Source organism: Rhynchophorus ferrugineus, unplaced genomic scaffold, assembly GCF_030347505.1.
Source record: "Rhynchophorus ferrugineus isolate W39M unplaced genomic scaffold, kcgeb_rfMv2 rfM6, whole genome shotgun sequence".
Lineage (NCBI taxonomy): Eukaryota > Metazoa > Arthropoda > Insecta > Coleoptera > Curculionidae > Rhynchophorus > Rhynchophorus ferrugineus.
This window is the reverse complement of record NW_027472585.1, coordinates 40,824,966-40,845,876: the sequence shown is the minus strand read 5'-3', so window position 1 is coordinate 40,845,876 and position 20,911 is coordinate 40,824,966. Positions and strand designations below refer to the sequence as shown.

Genomic DNA, 20,911 nt, shown 5'->3' with positions numbered 1-20,911 from the left:
TATAGTATTTGGGTGCGCCCACGATACTTCTCAGGACTTTGTTCTGAAAAAATTGTATTTTATTTATGTTACTCTTGGCAGAACATCCCCATAATTGAACTCTGAATGTCAAAGCAATTTATTATGTATTGATAATTGTGATTTTCTTCCAATTAGTCAAAACATTTTCCTATATTTCAATTCTAGTTCTTTTCTTTTTTATATGTTCCTTACTGAGAATTTTTGCATTAAGATTCATTCCGAGATATTGCATTGTTCTTTGCTTATTTGTTTCACCATCGATCTCTCTCTTGCAGATAGCTCATCGTCTTCTATGTCTTTCATTTATCTATTTCTTTCTACTTTGTCTTAGGTCTCACATCTAACTAACCACTCACTAACAGATAAAATGATGAATTCTATGAGAGAATTTTATAACTCTTAACACCATATTCAGTATAAGAACATAAAATATGGGGAAAATATAAAAAAAATAAAACTCCCTTAATAATTAATAAGATAACAATCATATTCTTCTTTTATATATTATAGTTGCATGACTTTATTTACCTCTTAATTTACTAGGGTTGTTTTAAATAAGCATCTATCGAATTCTCGGTAAACAATTCTGTTAGTGTGACCGGTCGCGTGATAAAATTTGACAATTAAAATAAACAGAATGCTTAATACTCGCATGACAATAGATGTCGGGAATGAACAATAGATATTATTTGGCAAATTTTGCGTTGACCGCCGCAAATCACCTCTATTCATGGCGGTATTGTGTCTGAAACTGAGCAGCTAAACCGCAACGCGTATCCGCTGAATACGTTATTGTCAATTAAATGCTCCTGGTTGCATTTTGCGCGGCTGCAAATTTAAATAATTACATAACGAAATTATTTAATGCGCCGAAATAATTTTAACTATGGCCGACTAATAAAACGGCGGCCTGTATCGGTCTGTGTTTTGCGTTAATCGCGTTGTTCGATTTTAATATTTGAACGTGGAGTTTCGTGAGAATTTCGAGCCAGAATGTATGGTAGGTATATGCCGAAGTGCGGCCGAAATTTTACATGGTCCGATATCTAGTCGTCGATTTTTTTGGTTACGTATGAAAAGGAAAGTCATTTTGTCAATAATGTTTTCTAATTTTTGAAAATATTTCTATGATGGCACTTCTACAATTAAGTAGGGGAAAGTTGGTCAAAACTAAGTTTTCAAGTTATCAAGTTAAGTTGATCTTACGTTCAAGATACACAAAAAAATGAGAGTTGTGTAGGTTTTGTGGTGTAATCCTTAATCTTTGTGTAGGCTGAATCCTAAAATGGCTTTCTTTTTGTCATAAAACGACACGTTCCTTGACATTTTTGGGTAACTATGTTAAACGAGTTATTACCTTAATGCAAAAAGAATAGACTATAAAAATATTATTTCTCTTACAAATTATTAACGATACATTCTTTTTCCCAGTGATGCTTATCTTTGTACATTATATATTCGCTTGTGGGAAAAAACGGCAAGATCTTTCTAAAGTGTCCAACAGTGGTCTGATATCATTGAGATACACTATTTTCTTTAACGTATTATTTTGTATCTCTTTAAGTAGACGAAGTGGGAATAAAGAGAATGTACTTGACTCATTAGACAATCTTAAGCTTGTAAAGCTTTTAGCATTCTTTTAACGATTTGTTTATAGTTAGGCTCCTTATGATTACCTACAATTTTCTTTATGACCCTACAAAAATGAATCCTCTGCTATCCCAACAAACAGACACACAAATAAGGGAATTTGGTAAACCCAGCTTGATCGCTGCAGACTTGCCAATCAGGGTCTTCATATTTTAATTTGCGAAGAACCATTTCTAGATTCTTATAGGTTTCTTTGTGGTGTACGGAATGACCTATATGAACGGAAACATAGCAAGCGCAGTTATAAAGCAGAACTACTTTAAAGCTCCTTTTTGCTGAATCTAGGAAAAAAAAACACTATTTTGCTGCATCGGATTGGACCATTTGCCTAAATGAATTTCAAAATATCCTAACGTCCTGGAAATGTTTCCATATTATTTCAAGTTTTAGCAAATCACAGTACATAGAAATCAGTTGTATTCTGGTTTGGAGAAAAAGTTCATTTATTCAACTTAAAACAGAATCTATCTAGGAAGGAAATTAATCTGAATTTTCTAAATAACCAGAAGAAAATCTGTTGAGCTAGGATGTTGTCAATCAAACCAATCCAACTTATTGGTCGAGAAATACGAAAATTATCTATTATTCCACTATAAAATCCAAAAGGCTGCATAACATTTTCAATGATATTTTTTAATTGAGTTTTTTTACTTGAGCGTTGTTCAATTTTCGATATTTTTGTTAAAACCTCTTTAATGTTTTGTATTGAATTTTAGATCACTTGACTTAGAATATTTGTCTGATATATGCTGTATTATTGTCTCAATTCCTGCGTAATAGCTTACTGCTAGCAACTTTTATCAAGCCATCATTCAATCTTTGCAAAATAAAATGTTGCGTACCATTGTTAATACTCCATACTGTATCTAGTGAAGTGACACAACGTAATATCACTTTAGAACTCAAGAAGCCGAGGCGGATTTCTAATCTGATCTGATTAGCAATTTGAGATAATGAATAAATATCGTCTTTACTTAATATTAAATATTGGCTTTAATAAATTCTGATAATGAAATAAAAACCAATGAGAAAGGTGAACCACATGGTCTATATTAACAAGAATAAAAAAAGGTGAACGACGTCATATCTTCAGGAATGAAATGATAAATTTATACGGCAAATAGAAAATTCCTGCGTTAGCAGACTCGCTAAAATTAGACAGGATTTATCTTGGTGGGCCCAAAATAAAAATCAGAGAAAATGTACTTAAACGACACCAGAATCTTAAGAATTTCCCCTTTCAATTTCAGGTTATTGTTTCGAAACAAATATCAGCGTCCAGTGTTTTAATTTAGAATAGCAACATTCCTTATCATAACCGTTTGGTTCTAAAATTAATGGAGTATTGCCGAAAATGTCGCATTCGCTTCGTGTCCTTTCGGTTAAAAATTGATTAAAAGAGAAATGTGAGTTCGGAAAAGTTTTTCAGAAACGCGAGGCTGGCAAATGTTGTGCTCTATCTAGATTGAAACACATCCAACATCATTCAGTTCAGGGAATAAAATTTCCTTGAGCCTTAATGGACAACAAGGGCTCTCGGGTAAAAGTTTTTTCCTAAGAGCGAAAGTTCGAAAATATTTTCGCCTTTATACAAGACGTGTATTCAAAAGTCGTCGTAAATTGAAATGTTAATTTATTTATTGTGTATAATTACTGCTGGGTAACTTTTTTTCAATTGAGTTTAATTCGGTGTACTCTCCCTCCCTCTCTTTTCCCTCTCTCGTCCCGCTCTCACTCCCTATCTTTCTATATTCCTGTTTTGTGGTATCTTTTTTTTAAAGAATTAATACTTTATTACAATTAAAGTTTACACGTTATTTATTAAGTTATTTCTTAGTTCATAGATCTAATACTATATAGTTTGGTTAAAGCTTTGATTCTATTTTTATTTTATCTATATAAAACATTTGGCTAAAGTCCCACTACTATTTTGATTGCCTATAACTTTGCTCAAAGAAAAGATACGTAAGTCTGGTTTACCTGAAAAGTTTATTTGGTCTACATATTTTTTTCGTTATGGTGCTTATTCACATAAATCTTTAATTTAAAAAAAACCCTTAATAAAAAGTCTGGTGCTAAATCCGGCGATCTGACTGGCTGTCCTAAATCGTCCATACGGTTGTTTTTAGTGGTAATAATTGAGGATTGTGTGTTCCCCAAAACCGACTGTTCTCTATACTGGCGTGGCTACTGAGAAGAAAAGGGTTCGTTCATTATTCAGTTGTATACACACACAGAAATGTGTAACTGGGAACCACGTCTCCAAATTGATGCTTATGGAGACTTTGCAATACTATTGGGCACCAGAGCCACATTTTCAGCGTTAAGAGACGTCCGTTGTCTTCCAGAATGAGTTCTGCTTGCTGTCGTACCGTGCTATCGAAAATTCGCATGTAAACGACAAATTGTGATTTTGCGAGGCACTGGACGATTAGGATATTTTTGACGCAATTTCCGCTGAGTGGCAATATTGGAACAATTATTTTTAATAAATATTCTCTGGTCTATCTGTTTGGTCTGTTTTTCAATTGATGTAGGTTTCTGTTCTTATTTTTTCACTCCCCTTCTTGCTCTGATATTAACTGTTCTTTCTGTTTTATCTATTATGTCTGACTGTTCTGATTCGCATTCCTAAATCATTCTGATTCTCATTGTGGATGCATAGTGTTTTACCGGTAAAGCTCCTCCTTTGGTTTGTTAGTAGTGGCTGAGAAGGCTGATTCAAGAAACCCTTTTCTGCATCCCAATATATTCAGATTTTCGAGGAAAGAAATATTCTTTCCAGCTAGACCTTCTCATGTGAATGGAAAACGTATCGTATGGATTTGTAGGAATGTTCGTCGGGTCGGTCGGTCGGTCGAAACGTGTGGCTGCCGCTGCGGTTATCTATCAGAACACTCACTACTATTTTTGGAAGGAATTTGCACGGGAACTAAAAACACTGCTTGAATCAAAGTTGTTTATTCTAACTTACGATTGATACATGTGGTCGATGGGAGAATGGACAGGATATTAGGTTAAGGTGAAGGAAGTACCGTAGCGCTGTGGAAGTGGTACTGTTACAGGGGGACGGTGATAAGAAAAGAGAGCGAAACGTCGTCCTGATGGTCTTTTATACCCTGGAACTGCATGGTACCAATCCACCGGCGTTGCCAACCTTTGTAGTTGTTGATGGTGAATTGGTGGTGGCCTAAAAGGTCATGGCGGTCGCCACATAACTCCCCTCCTAGTGGAACAGCCGTGAAACGTACCTATATGTGGTGCAAGTTCCGGAATGCACCCGCAATCACGCAAACAAACGCCCGGGGACTGCTGATGAGATGGGGATCCCAACCTGAGCGAGGAGTTTTACGGGATCAGCTGCCATCGGAGTTGAAGCAGGACGTCGTTCGTCTTGAGGCGTTTAGCTTTGTTTGAGGGTACCTGTAAATGTGTTACGTGTCCCGTTTCGTGATGCGAGGGTGCTCATGTGTTGCTGGTATACATGATGGGCTTCTGTGGTTTTCGTCCATCAGGCTAGTCTCGTGGGATGTCGTCGACCATGTGATGTTGATGAGTTCCGTTCCTCGTGCTATCCTTCCATGCACGTGTCAAGCACCTGTCGAGTGGCTTATGTTGAGTTGATTTACCTGTTAGGCACTTTGATCACGTCGGGGTCACCAATTGTAGGAATGTTCGTCGGGTCGGTCGGTCGGTCGAAACGTGTGGCTGCCGCTGCGGTTATCTATCAGAACACTCACTACTATTTTTGGAAGGAATTTGCACGGGAACTAAAAACACTGCTTGAATCAAAGTTGTTTATTCTAACTTACGATTGATACATGTGGTCGATGGGAGAATGGACAGGATATTAGGTTAAGGTGAAGGAAGTACGGTAGCGCTGTGGAAGTGGTACTGTTACAGGGGGACGGTGATAAGAAAAGAGAGCGAGACATCGTCGTGATGGCCTTTTATACTCCAGAACTGCATGGTACCAATCCACCGGCGTTGCCAACCTTTGTAGTTGTTGATGGTGAATTGGTGGTGGCCTAAAGGGTCGTGGCGGTCGCCACAGATTCTTAAAAATGATCTCGGATATTCGACGATCTGGTGCCTTCTTGAATTTTATTTTTATAGCCATAATAAGGGGTTTTCTACCAGGTCCAATTTCTCACACTCTTTGTTTACCCTTGGCCAGAACATAACATTACTTACGAAACTATACTATCGAGAGCTTCTACTTTCATTTTTCAGAAATTCTGAGATTTCGCGTCAGAGTTGAGGCTGAGGCGTCCTTAGATATTGTTAACTTATTGCAGATGGTGAATTCCAACACTGCTTGTACTCTAGCTGATATTAATTACGAAAACAAAGGTAAGTAGACTAATGAGAATAAGGAGGGAGATATCGACAGTGAGGACGATAAATTGACTATTGGAGTTAGAAATATGAAAACTGTTACATGAAATTCTATATGGGGCTTTCGGATTCCAAACCGTGGAGCCGGATTTAGCCTCCAATAAAATCTTCAAAGCCTAGAATAGAGTTAGTTCTGATGAAATTATGAATTGAAGTTTCAGTTTCTTTGATGGAGGGCCCATAAATGACTCCCTCGAATGACTTGGAGCCATCCATTCATAACACTTAGTAGCTTGGATCGCGTAGTTCGTCGCGCACTTAGTATGCTAGGACCAAAATTCTCCTTATTTTTGGCCATTAGATATTTATTTGTGGGACGTGATGAACATAATATAATCTTAAAGAACTGCTCTTAGAAAGATTGTGTTCTATATGATGTTATAATACGTCTGCTTATAGCTAATATAATACATATTTTATTAGTTGATGATATGAAGCAAAGCCTGGAGGCTACTCTATGAAGTATCTTGTAGTTGCAATTGTACTGTTAAAAAATGTAACTAATTTGATTATGAACTAGGGTATGTCATTGCAGAGGTATAAATGTACAAATATATAAATATGCAACTACTTTAATCAGAAACCCAAGTTTACAGAAAATGTACAAACATTATATTGGATGTTTATATCAGGATGATTGATATTAATAATTGATATATAACAACGACATATTGTTAGATCATTCGATCGTAAAAAGATCCTAAAAGGTTTTCTTTTTCATTTTTATGGGCGTGTAATGAAGTCACATAATAAATGGAAATAAAATGCATAGGGTTTGTTGGAAATAATAAAATCCAATAGCTTTCAAGTAATGAATACCAAATGGACTCAAATGGATGAAGAAGAAAATAAAAGTGAAACGATCTACTTTATTAATATTTTCCCTTTTTCTAAGCTGATTTTTCCGTAAATAAAAACGTGGTTTGATATTTATGTTTCAAGATGTGGCGGTTGGATTTTTATGGCATTTTTTTATTATTATTTTTGTAATATTCCGCCCGCTCATTTTTACGTGAATATACCGGCTGATTCCTTAAACCACTTGCCATTTAGTTTTATATTTGTAGGGTATATATTATATGTAAAAAGTTCGGCTACGCTAAATAACGTATTATTTTGGTGAAGTATATATATTATTTTAACTTCGAGAATATTGAAATATTACAATTAAAGTTTAGAAAAGAAACTAATACTTATCTAGGAATATTCATATTACGTCGTCTTTAATGACATAAATTAAAATAAAAGTTAGTAGCCCTTTTGAATGAAAACTGATATTTTATGCAAGAAAAAACTTCACAAATATCTCTCCCGTATAGAAAAAAGAAACATAAACTATATTTTCGAGTGGATTGGTTCAGTCGATTAAGGCAAAATAACAAAAAAATCTAGAAGATTTAGATTTTGTGTTACATTAATAACCCTATAGTGATGAATTTGTTTTTTTATTCTTGATGGTATAACATGCATTGGTTTTAAAATATGAAAGAACAAAGGTAAGTTTTTCCTTATGGTGCTTATTCACACAAATATTTAATTTTTAAAAAACCCTTAATAAAAAGTCTGGTGCTAAATCCGGCGATCTGACTGGCCGTCCTAAATCGTCCATACGGTTGTTTTTAGTGGTAATAATTGAGGATTCTGTGTTCCCCAAAACCGACTGTTCTCTATACTGGCGTGGCTACTGAGAAGAAAAGGGTTCGTTCATTATTCAGTTGTGTACACACACAGAAATATGTAACTGGGAACCACGTCTCCGAATTGATACTTATGGAGACTCTGCAACACTATCGCGCACCCGAGCCACATTTTCAGCGTTAAGAGACGTCCGTTGTCTTCCAGAACGAGGTCTGCTTGCTGTCGTACCGTACTATCGAAAATTCGCATGCAAACGATAAATTGTGGTTTTGCGAGGCACTGGACGATTAGAATATTTTTGACGCCATTTCCGCTGAGTGGCAATATTGGAACGAGTCTGTTTTTCAAGTGATGTAGGTTTCTGTTCTTATTTCTTCACTCCCCTTCTTGCTCTGATATTAACTGTTCTTTCTGTTTTATTTTTTTTGTAATATTCCGCCCGCTCATTTTTACGTGAATATATCGGCTGATTTCTTAAACCACTTGCCATTTAGTTTTATATTTGTAGGGTATATATTATATGTAAAAAGTTCGGCTACGCTAAATAACGTATTATTTTGGTGAAGTATATATATTATTTTGGCTTCGAGAATATTGAAATATCACAATTAAAGTTTAGAAAAGAAACTAATACTTATCTAGGAATATTCATGTTAGGTCGTCTTTAATGACATAAATTAAAATAAAAGTTAGTAGCCCTTTTGAATGAAAACTGATATTTTATGCAAGAATAAACTTCAAAATCATCGAATTCGAATCGGCCAGGATATATTACTTCACAAATATCTCTCTCCCATATAGAAAAAAGAAGAAACATAAACTATATTTTCGAGTGGATTGGTTCAGTCCATTAAGGCAAAATAACAAAAAAATCTAGAATATTCAGATTTTGTGTTACATTAATAACCCTATAGTGATGAAATTGTTTTTATATTCTTGATGGTTTAACATGCATTGGTTTTAAAATATGGAAGAACAAAGGTAAGTGCAGAATGTAAGTTTAAATTTTTAAAAGCTCTAAAATTCAAACAGCATCGATTTTATTTATACTGGTAATGTTAGCTGCCAAATAGGTATCAACATATGCCAAAATTTAATGATAACAAGAACAGAGAAGAAAATGATTCTTGTTTTGTTGGAAGTAGTCAAGTCATTAATGAGCTTTTTAGAGAGCAGTAGCAACAATTGTAGTAACTGGTAAATAGACATTTATTTTAAACATAATATATTTCAGTAATGATTTTATGTAGATGTAGCTAGAATTTGTTGAGAATGAAAGTCGAGTAATGCGAAATTCAGAGAATCAGAGAAGAAGAAATTAGACAGCATTTTGGTAAGATCTAATAACAGTGTGCTGTGATACTATGAAATAATTAAATTTGCTAACAAAAATAGACCTAGATCGGATAAATAAAATATAAAGCTATCAATGACACTCTACTGATCTAATGACAAGGAAAATATAATGCATTATTATATAAGAGTATAGGTAAATAAATTGTTGTTTTGTAAAAATAATGATGTATTGACTGAGATTTTTTTCAGCTTAAAAGTTAATCGAAAGCTTGAGATCTATTCATTCATGGGGCATGTCCATTAAGAATAGTAGCGACCATAGTTGGTCACATTTTTAGAAAATTTCATTGCTTTCATATATAGTGATGGCTTTTTCGATTGGTTTGAACCATATTGGCTGGAATAGATCTAAATAGATTTCGGTCTTTTGTTAAGTTAATTGTTCAAATATGTAAAATAATTTATGGCGTTTTTATAAATATAGAAAGGAATATAGGAATTATTTCTATTATTTCATTTTATTCAATAATTTCTTAAGTAAAATGTGTTATTTCAAAAAATTTTCAATATTTATGTCAGTCCTTATATATAGTTTCAACATTAAATCAATTATTTATCAAATTTGTGTATATTTATTTATAAAAAATAATGATGATGTATTATATGATGATTTTTATAAAAATAGAATGGCTGGTGATGTATTAATTCAATATTTATTATTTCATTTTATTCAATAATTTCTTAAGTAAAATGTGTTATTTCTAAAATTTTACCATATTTATTTACCTGCTGAACCTATTTGCGTGTTTATATACATTTTCGACATTAAATATAACAATCGTGATAAAAAATTTAGGTAAATAAAGCTGTTTGCTCCGTTTCAAAGTTAAATGGAGCTCAATATGAGTATGCGCCAAATCCGGAGATATTTGTGGAGTAATGTATCCTGAATCGACCAGTTAGGTTAGATTGTTTAACAGTTGCTTACGATGATATTTTACTTTTTCACCAATAGATATCGCTAATAAAATATATACACTTAGTAACTGTAAATCGAGGTTGAGGTAAAACATATTTAAACTTTTCCATTAATCTTTTACATACCGTGTTCTTCAAAGGCTCTATTAAGATATAGGTACCGTTTATTTACCGAAGGCGTCGATATTAGATCACTTTCAATTTAGATAGGCCGCTATATTTGCTGTTCATATATTCTTCGAATATATCTTTCACGTTTATATTTCCTTTTTAAAATTATGTTCGAATATCAATATGTAAAACATACTGGTATTTACATGTTTTTTTGAAACGATATGCGATACCAACTTATAACTTAAAGTTTATTTTTGAATTTAATCTGATATATTTTTTGTCTGGCGTACTTTTTATATAATTAAACTGCTATTTTTGTACTTAGTTTTACTTTTAGATCTTTTTGATATCGTCTTTAAAAGCACGATTATGTTTTAATACCAAACGACTGTCTATAAAATTTCGTTTGAACTTTGAACGCTATTTACTTAAAAGTTTTGATCTCCGAAAGTTGTCTTATTTCCATTAAGGGTTTTGACAGTTATTTTGCCTCCTAAAATGTTGTAAAACGCCACGTTTTTAGTATATTTTTATAAGAATATTATTAAGTATTAAACATTTTTCAGTATGTGATATCTGTTATGAAATCAAAATAACAGACTTTATTAAACTTTAGTTTATGTAAACAAAACTCTCATCTATTGTTCTCTGTAAAGCTGTGTCTCTTCTCTAGTGACTATAATAAGACAGCATAGCTTATAGCGATAAATATATTGTACCAATAAATATATTGTATCTTTTTTTAGTAAATATCTTATTTAATTGATACAAATGTTATGATTAACTTTTTTAAATTAATTAAAAAAACAGTGCCACAAAAATGTTATTTTACATCAATATTATAAAATGTTACCAATCAATGAAATTTATAAGTTAAATATAACCAAATTAGCTCAGGCCCCAGAATCGCAGATCCGATTAAGAATTTGATGATTTTATGTGAGAAAATACAATAGTGTATATAGTTCATGACTATTTTTTGTGCATTATACTTCATACTTTTAAATTAGAGAAAGTACTTAATTTAAAAATAATTTTATTTTACCAACTAGAGAATAAAACGTATAGCGTGTAACCCTAAAAGTGGGAAAGCTTTTAGATATGTAAAAATTCAACCGGTTTATAAAAAATAGAAAACATAATTTACTTTAGAGTCGGGATAAAAGAGCGAAAAAGTTCAAACAATGGTAGGTAATACGCAGCTAATGTGTAGGCCAACAGCACAATGAAAAAAGAGAATATAAATAAAACGAATATCATTATAAAACTTTTCTGTTGTTATTAACAGCTAAGTGGCCGGAGAGTCTTTCATCTCGGTGGCATTTTTCATTTTCGCCTTTCTGCGGAAAGTAAAAAATATAGAAAAAGAAGAGAGGGTAATATAAAGGGTCTTTGTTGAAGTTCCGCAATGTTTTAGTACTCACGGCTCGAAGCGTGTGTGGTATAAAAGCATTGTTAGGGAGGATATTTAGCGGCGTATGTAACACGGCCTGGCACCGTGACCACAATAAGAAATTGTGCATGTAGGAATGAAATATTCACGGATTTTGACGAGGTGTAATCACCTGCCCAATCAAATGTCTGTTGGTGTAAACAGAGAAAATAATTCCGGTTCGAATTTGAGCGGAATGTTCGTCCGTTTCGGAGATAAAGGACGGATCGTCACCGGAACGAAAACTATGTAAAATTATTTTACGCTTTGATTTTTTCGGAATGTACAAGAATGTCTACGGAGGCTCGGTGATCTGTCTATATAAATAAAAATAAATTTCTGTACGTTAGTCTCGCTAAAACTCGAGAATGTCTGGGCAGATTTGGCTAATTGCGGTTTAGAAATACTCGTAAAAGTCCAGGGAAGGTTCATGTGGTGCGAAAGTATGGGATAGTTATAAGGAAAATAGTAGAAAAAAAATGTTTTCTCTCACATAATATTACTCTCAGAGAAGATCGACATTTTTATTTTTTATAAAATATTTATGGGTATATAATGTATTTTGATCAGAGTTATCTACTGACGGAAATACGAGTATTAGCTTCGACAACGTAACCTAACTGTTAACTCTGATGGTTTTGATATTTATCCGGTTAATAGTACTGAGTTATTTTGTGTATGCACATGCTATTAATTTAGAAATGAACATGGTTGATCAGCTCAGATCCGAAGAATTTGATAGGATTTCATGAGAAAATACAACAGTGCATATACCTAATAAGTATTTTTTGTGCATTATACTTCATACCTCTATAATTGAGAATGTACTTAATTTAAAAATAATGTTATTACACCACCAAGAGAATGAAACGTATAGCGTGTAACTGTATAAGTAGGAAAGCTTTTAGATATGTAAAAATTCAACCGGTTCATAAAAGATACAAAACATAATTTACTTTAGAGTCGAGATAAAAGAGCGAAAAAGTTCAAACAATGGTAGGTAATACGCAGCTAATGTGTAGGCCAACCGCACAATAAAAAAAAGAATATAAATAAAACGAATATCATTATAAAACTTTTCTGTTGTTATTAACAGCTAAGTGGCCGGAGAGTCTTTCATCTCGGTGGCATTTTTCATTTTCGCCTTTCTGCGGAAAGTAAAAAATATAAAAAAAGAAGAGAGGGGAATATAAAAGGGTCTTTGTTGAAGTTCCGCAATGTTTTAGTACTCACGGCTCGAAGCGTGTGTGGTATAAAAGCATTGTTAGGGAGGATATTTAGCGGCGTATGTAACACGGCCTGGCACCGTGACCACAATAAGAAATTGTGCATGTGGAAATGAAATATTCACGGATTTCGACGAGGTGTAATCACCCGCCCAATCAAATATCTATTAGCGCAAACAGAGAAAATATTTCCGGTTGGAATTCGGCCGGAATGTTCGTCCGTTTCGGAGATAAAGGACGGATCGTCACCGGGACGAAAACTATGTAAAATTATTTTACGCTTTGCCTTTTTCGGAATGTACAAGAATATCTACGGAGGCTCGGTGATCCGTCTATATAAATAAAAATAAATTTCTGTACGTTAGTCTCGCTAAAACTCGAGAACGTCTGGGCAGATTTGGCTAATTGCGGTTTAGAAATACTCGTAAGTCCAGGGAAGGTTCATGTGGTGCGAAAGTATGGGATAGTTATAAGGAAAATAGTAGAAAAAAATGTTTTCTCTCACATAATATTACTCTCAGAGAAGATGGATGTTTTTATTTTTCATAAAATATTTATGGGTATATAATGTATTTTGATCAGAGTTATCTACTGACGGAAATACGAGTATTAGCTTCGACAACGTAACCTAACTGTTAACTCCGATGGTTTTGATATTTATCCGGTTAATAGTATTGAGTTATTTTGTGTATACACATGCTATTAATTTAGAAATGAATATGGTTGATCAGCTCGGATCCGAACAATTTGATAAGACTTCATGAGAAAATGCAACAGTGCATATACCTAATAAGTATTTTTTGTGCATTATACTTCATACCTCTATAATTGAGAATGTACTTAATTTAAAAATAATGTTATTACACCACCAAGAGAATGAAACGTATAGCGTGTAACTGTATAAGTAGGAAAGCTTTTAGATATGTAAAAATTCAACCGGTTCATAAAAGATACAAAACATAATTTACTTTAGAGTCGAGATAAAAGAGCGAAAAAGTTCAAACAATGGTAGGTAATACTCAGCTAATGTGTAGGCCAGCTCCACAATGAAAAAAAGAATATAAATAAAACGAATATCATTATAAAACTTTTCTGTTGTTATTAACAGCTAAGTGGCCGGAGAGTCTTTCATCTCGGTGGCATTTTTCATTTTCGCCTTTCTGCGGAAAGTAAAAAATATAAAAAAAGAAGAGAGGAGAATATAAAGGGTCTTTGTTGAAGTTCCGCAATGTTTTAGTACTCACGGCTCGAAGCGTGTGCGGTATAAAAGCATTGTTAGGGAGGATATTTAGCGGCGTATGTAACACGGCCTGGCACCGTGACCACAATAAGAAATTGTGCATGTGGAAATGAAATATTCACGGATTTCGACGAGGTGTAATCACCCGCCCAATCAAATATCTATTAGTGCAAACAGAGAAAATATTTCCGGTTGGAATTCGGACGGAATGTTCGTCCGTTTCGGAGATAAAGGACGGATTGTCACCGGGACGAAAACCAGCTAAAATTATTTTGCGCTTTGCCTCTTTCGGAATGTATAAGAATGCGCTAAACCTACAGAGGGTCGGTGATCTAACTATATATTTAAAACTGAACTGTTGTTCGTAAAATTCGAGAACAGCAGAATCGATCTAGCTAATTGTGGTTTGGAAATATTTCAGGACGTCCAGATAAACTTTATATGATGAGAAAGTCTTAAGCAAGTACGCGGTAAATATTAAGAAACCACAGTTTTATTCTCCTCTAACTAATATGCCCAATTGTCATTTCAGAACATATTGTAATTGCTGTTTAGTAAATATTTACCAAGAATTAAGTTGAAATATGTATATATTATTAAAAGTAAAGCACAATTAATTTTATTATTAAATCCGCATTTGTTGTTATTAGTTATAACTCATTTATTAGAGAAGGAACTAAAACATCTTATACACTACTTATTTTTCTGACAGTAAATCTGACAACAAAGACTACATGCTAAATTGGAAGAACATTTTCTAAAGAATGTTTTATTTCTTGAGAATTTGCATGACGTAAATAATTTATTACTATGTCTATAATTTATGAAAGGGTGGTCAAACTGATCATCAGTTTTCACTCAAAATCAGTAGTAATCAGATGGAGTAATGTCCGGCGAATATATTTGGTGTGGTGGGATATTCATCTGAAGGGTTTCTGAATAGTTCTATACAAAACCAGGATCAACAAAATGGTGTAAATATTGCAAAATGTCTTAATTACCTCTGTGTCTGAAACGTGGTACTTTATTTTAGTTATTAATTTTATTTATTAATAAAATATCATATAGTGATATGCTTGTTTGTTGTGGATGTGTTAGAAAATCGAAAGTAGGCAAAACTAATCGATCTATACTAATCTCGCAAATTAAATAGAATATTTAGGCAAAACTAATGCTAGAACGGAACCATATTGGACAACATCAGATGCAAGCAGAAGATTAAGCAATAGGTAAATCTACCAATGACAACATGAAAAAAGAAACAGGCGGAGTCTTCCAAAAGTCACACGATGGAGGATAGGGACAGTTCTGCATCAAGAAAATATCGGCAAAATTTTAATCCAAAAAAAATAATTAAACAAGAATAATGTTATCAAATATATATTATTTAACTCTTTTCCACGCCACTCATGAGGAAGGGTTTCTAAGCGCGTTTTTATGTGATGGTATGCCCCTGGAGGCCTAATCTACCTAATTAACAACTATATATCTTGTATTAATTAATTTATATTGCATATCGTGTATCTGCAATTAATTATTAATAAATATAATGACTTTTACCTTTTACCAGCAATTTTTGTTGTCTACATTTTTCTTTACTGCCTTGCCAAAAGTGCCACAATGTCTGTAAGTTACATGAAACTTCTCCGGGTGTTATCTTTACACCATTTAGACCCTCTGCCCTGTAAGAGTGTATGAAAGGATATCTTACATCCCTCAGAAAGCTGCATGTTCCTAACTCTTTTATGGGTACTTTCCAGACAGACAATTTTCTCTAAAATAGTTTTATTAAATTTTGTTTATATCTATAAAATAGTTTGTGTACTTACTATTCTTATACATTTCGTATATTTGGTCTCGAATAGAGCCAATATCAAGATGGTCAAGATTCGTCATCCACTTTGAGAGATGACCGGCTTTCTTGGGTGAAGCTAACGTATTATTCTTCATTTTTAAGTGATGTTATTCACAGTACCCACACTAATATTGAGCGAGGCGGCAACCCGATAAAAACTTTTTGAATAAAATTGTAGGGACTTATATTATTTAATATCATCAATAACTACTCTATGACGGAAATTATACGAAAAAGGGGCCCCCATTATATCGTTCCTTTTCAAAATATTTTATTAAAGTGGCAACCAAGTTGTGACCCTGACTATATAATGTTTTCAGCATTTTCAAACAAAATAATATCATATTTATCAAAATAATCAACACGCTAAAATAACGTTTGTCGGTTTTTAACCTGCAGTAATTATAACTAATATTTTGAATAATTTTACGTACGTCTGACAACCAGCCGCCGTCCGTTTGTTAGATATATGCAAAATTCTTGCAATAGAGTTGATGCGGCAACATTGCAATGTTTCGATGTCACAAATTTCCATGACACATTACCAAAAAAAAACGTTGAATATACTATATATAGTATTAAAAACTGATGGATCTCCTATTATTGTAAATCTAAACCGAACTCAACGGTATTATAGGTTCTTATTTTGTGGCTATTTTTGATAGTTGTTGCCTTTGCAATAATTTTGTATTCTTAATTATCATTTTCCCATTTTTTGCTTCTAAATTTTATTATTACTGTTTTCTACCCATTCATTCTTGTTCTGAGTTTTTACGGTAGTTAATAATAATGGAAAATACACATATTTGAATCACTTAACAAAGACACCAACAACAGGATAGTGATTTGGATTTGGATAGTTTGTTCAACCAATAATCAACGGAGAGAAACATTTAATTAATAAATTATTGTTATTTTCAATTGTGTAGTATCTATAAAAATATGAAAACTGTAGGGGATTAGTAGACTCTATTAACAGATACCTTTCGTAATAATATTATTATATTTTTTTTAAGTTACAGTGTATTATCGTTAGTGCTAATGTATCTAAAACTAAAATGTTTCTCAAAATATAGTCAAATGTATTTAAATGCGGTTTTAGCTTTGTATGTTGGGTACCATAACCGTTTCATTTAATATGATTAAATGGTCTAATGTAATATAAATATGTGTAATACTCATATAGTAAAGCCATAAGTGGTTTGTCGTGTTTCAGTTATAATGCCAGTTATTTCTACTATTATTGTTACTATAGCATTTAGTCGAATTAGCATCTCTATGACCGGGGTCATTATTATTTTAACCCTGATTGCGAACTCTTCCGCGAAATTTCTCATTGTCCACTTTGTGCCGCTTTAACTTTATGAAAGTTGTTGTTTGTTACGAGTTGGATGTAGCCAATGTGAAGTAAATAGTTAGGTATTAATTTAGTTGTGCTTTATTAATAAACGTGTATTATTATTAATGGTTTGATTATCTTGCTAGCGGGGTAATAGGAAGACATAGAACTAGCTGTACCGTGTTCATGTAATATTCATATGTTTTGAACATTTCGCAAAAAATCGAGAATTTAAATATTAATTTAGTAAGGGAGTATATATAGATGTTTTCCTTGTGACACTTTAAGGGCAGAAGATGGATGTTAGAAAGTCTATTTTCCGTCAGATTTTCTGGCTTTAGTGTATCTCATCAAGCATTCTGTTTAAGCTTAAGATATTATACTACAACGTGGGGCCAGCTACCATTTTGATTGCCTATGACTTTGCTCAAAGAAAAGATAAGTAACTTTGGTTTTCATAAAGAGTTTATTTGGTCTTTACATTTTTTCTCGTTATGATTGAAAAATTATATCGGCTAAATGGTGACCGCGATTCGTTATACAACTTTCGGCTCGTTTAAAGGCATTTTTCATGACATGATTTCATTATGTTTCAGGATAACATCTGAAGCTGAATTTCTTCAATTTCGAGACGAATATTGTCTTTAAGATGTTGAATCGTTTGGGGCCTATTCGCATAAACTTTTGATTTAAAAAAACTCCCATAAGAAATATTCTGGTGCTGTTAAATCCGGCGATCTCGCTGACCATACAAAATCTCCACTTTGCGAAATTAGTCTTCGTGGAAAAACGTCATTCAATAATCGAACTGTTGAATGAGCTGTGTGTGCTGTGGGCCCATCATGCTGAAACTACATGTCCTCTACTCCTTGTTCTTCCATTCCAGGCACAAGAAAATTTCGAATCATATCTTGGTACCGTTCAACAGATGGCTTTGAAATCAAATCTGTAAGAATGCTCGTTTGTTATATGTGAATTGACTTTGTTTGTTTGTTTGATTACTCACTACTATTTTGTGGAAGGAATTTGCAACGGGAACAGCAAACACTTATTGATTTAAAGTGTCGATGTTAAAGACTACATACGTCCGAAATATTAGGTTAGGTCACGGTTGTACAGAAGTGGCATGGAAATTAATGAAATAGTAAAGAGAAAGAAGAGGAAGATGTTTTTTAACCAAGAAGTCCAACTAGTTTTTTGATTATGTTGCTTCAGTTTAGAAAAATGTGGAAATTAGCGGGTGACAGAGTGGTATGACTGGGATTGTCATATTTCAGTTACCTATCGGGAGTGCTGAGAGGGTAGTATGAGGTACCAAGGGAGAACATCAGTAGCTCGCGGACTTTTTTAGATTGAAACACTTAGTGTGGTGCAAATTGTCTTGCAGAGATGTACTTGTACTACTCTTGTGCTCGATAAAGGCAGACTATTCGAACCAGCATTTTATACAGGATTTCTTTTGTGGGATTAAGAGTTTGCTTCTTCTGCAGAGTAATGGAAATAGAACGCTATACTCACCATTGCTCCTGCAGATGGCGTGTTGGGTTTGGGATAACCACTGGAACCTACAGTCCAAATGGAGAGCGAGGTATGTGGCTTTCTGGAGCCAGAGTATAAATATTTTTCCCTGATTTCCTGTAACCTCAGGTTTACATAAATTAATCTGCAGTCGACATAATTGTTACCGCACTATCGCCTGGTTAAGTTGGGTTTGGAGTTTGTATTAATTTGCATCGCAAAATTGAAAAACGCAGCATTCGATTGCTTTAGATTAGGAAAATCGGCCAGCAATCCTGTAACGTTGTCAATCTAAAAATCCAACGTGGGTGTATTTGTGCTACATATCTTTAGTAATATGTATTAAAAGCAGCTATAATATAGCACGCTGGAATATTGATTTCAGTTCGAGCTTTACTCGGACTTAAGCTATTAGGAATTTTGTTAGTTCAAATTTTCTATTTTCGAAAAAGGAAGTTACTATAATGTCTGGATGCTGATGAGAGGCCTCAGGTTCAAAGAGTTATTTGACTATGCTCTAAAATCATTGATATGCTTTTATTGTTGTTCATTTGTCAGCCAACATTATCAAATATGCTTTTAAAACCCGTACTGATTGTAGGTATTTTATTACAAAACATCAACACCTTCAAAGACTGGAAGCATTATTAAGCCTACAGTAGATGCAAACAATCCCAAATGTGTTTCGCCGAAAATATCTGTATATTCCATTGAAAATAATTTAGAGATATTGAAAAATGAAATGAGATATATTACAATAAAACCAGATAGAACAAATTTCACGGAATAAATACTAATAATTTAAAGAAAATAATTGCAAGCCTAAAATCCGTGTACGTGATACATCGCTAGTCGAAGAGATTTATTTTTCGTTGACGTTAATCTTAAATAATTGTCTGAAGTTAGGCCCACATTTCTGATTTTCGGCATATAATTTACGTTTATATTCGAACATTTCGCTTATATATTGAGTATAATTGTTAAATAAATCATAATAAAATTGGCAAAGACTACACAAAGCGGTGGTATTAAAACTGATATAGTGATGCTTGAAAATTATTAGTAAATAATCGGTTTACTATAAATATTAATAGTTTAATTTTTAGTCGTTATAAATATATTTTCAAAAGTGTATTATTATATATAATGAATGTAGAATTGATCAAATATAATAATAATTATTATTATTAGAATACTGTAGCAGAAAAGTTTAGTTTGTTATATTTTTGAAAGAAAGTGCAGGTTATTATGACTCTTTCATAGTAGTAGTTGATTTCAAAGATTTGATATTTCATATTTTTTGTTTATTTTTATTAATTATCTATTTAGGGTGGCAGTTTCATTATTTCTTAACATAGAGGTATAGTGTATCCAAGGTAGCAGTGAATTCACTTTAAGATTGATAACATATTGCCTCTTCCAATTTGTAAATTCGTTTTAAAAACGAGACAATATTTTTCTTCTAATTTTTTTCCAATTAAAAAGCGATAATGCTCTATGATAAGTTCGAACATGTAACCGCATTAGCCTGCAAAAGTCGTTGGCTTGTCAAATCTCTGTAAAGTTCTTCAAAACGGTGATAATAAGAGATTATATACCGGCAGACGTTGTTTTAGTGCTTTGCTTGTATTGATAAAATTATTTGAATTTTGCTGCTTAATATTTGTGGTTACTCTGTTTGAAAATGTCGAAGCAAACTAAATAGTCAGTCAGGAACAGATTACGTTTCTAATAACTTCGGACAGGGGCGAGGTAATGGGGGCAAATTCTTTCCAATAAAATGCGCTAGAGAGGTAAATATTTATACCATTTAATATTTAGCTGCTGAGGTTTTATTGGAAATATTTTTATTTTATTATATTTGCACTAAATATCAATACGGAGACTATAACTAAAATCTCTCTCAAAAAAAAAGCTATGTAATCCTATATTCACCGAAAGAATATTCATAACTTGATGTTACTTCTACTTAAATGTATGTAATCTATAAAAATTGTGACCATTTTTTTAAAAATAAATATAATTTTTTTCAATTATTTCAGATATAACTGTTGTGGAAGGTATCCATAGAAAACATAGAGATATGCATCTCTTTGCTTGATATAAGTCATCATTTCAAACGCTATTAGAGAGAAAATTACGAAGAGGCCTAATGCCAGTTTAGTATAATTTTCCTTCTGTTTTCCATGGGAAATTTTTGGATAAA

The 20,911-nt window shown here is 33.0% G+C and overlaps 1 long non-coding RNA gene across 1 annotated transcript in view; it reads right to left on the bottom strand.

The window, feature by feature from the left end:
- Positions 1–5,454: 5,454 nt before the first annotated feature.
- LOC143198140 (uncharacterized) overlaps positions 5,455–20,911 on the bottom strand; it is a 96,247-nt gene continuing 80,790 nt past the window's right edge. The window contains exon 2 of the long non-coding RNA XR_013006169.1: positions 5,455–5,666. This is a non-coding gene — a long non-coding RNA (uncharacterized LOC143198140). The remainder of the gene's footprint in view (positions 5,667–20,911) is intronic.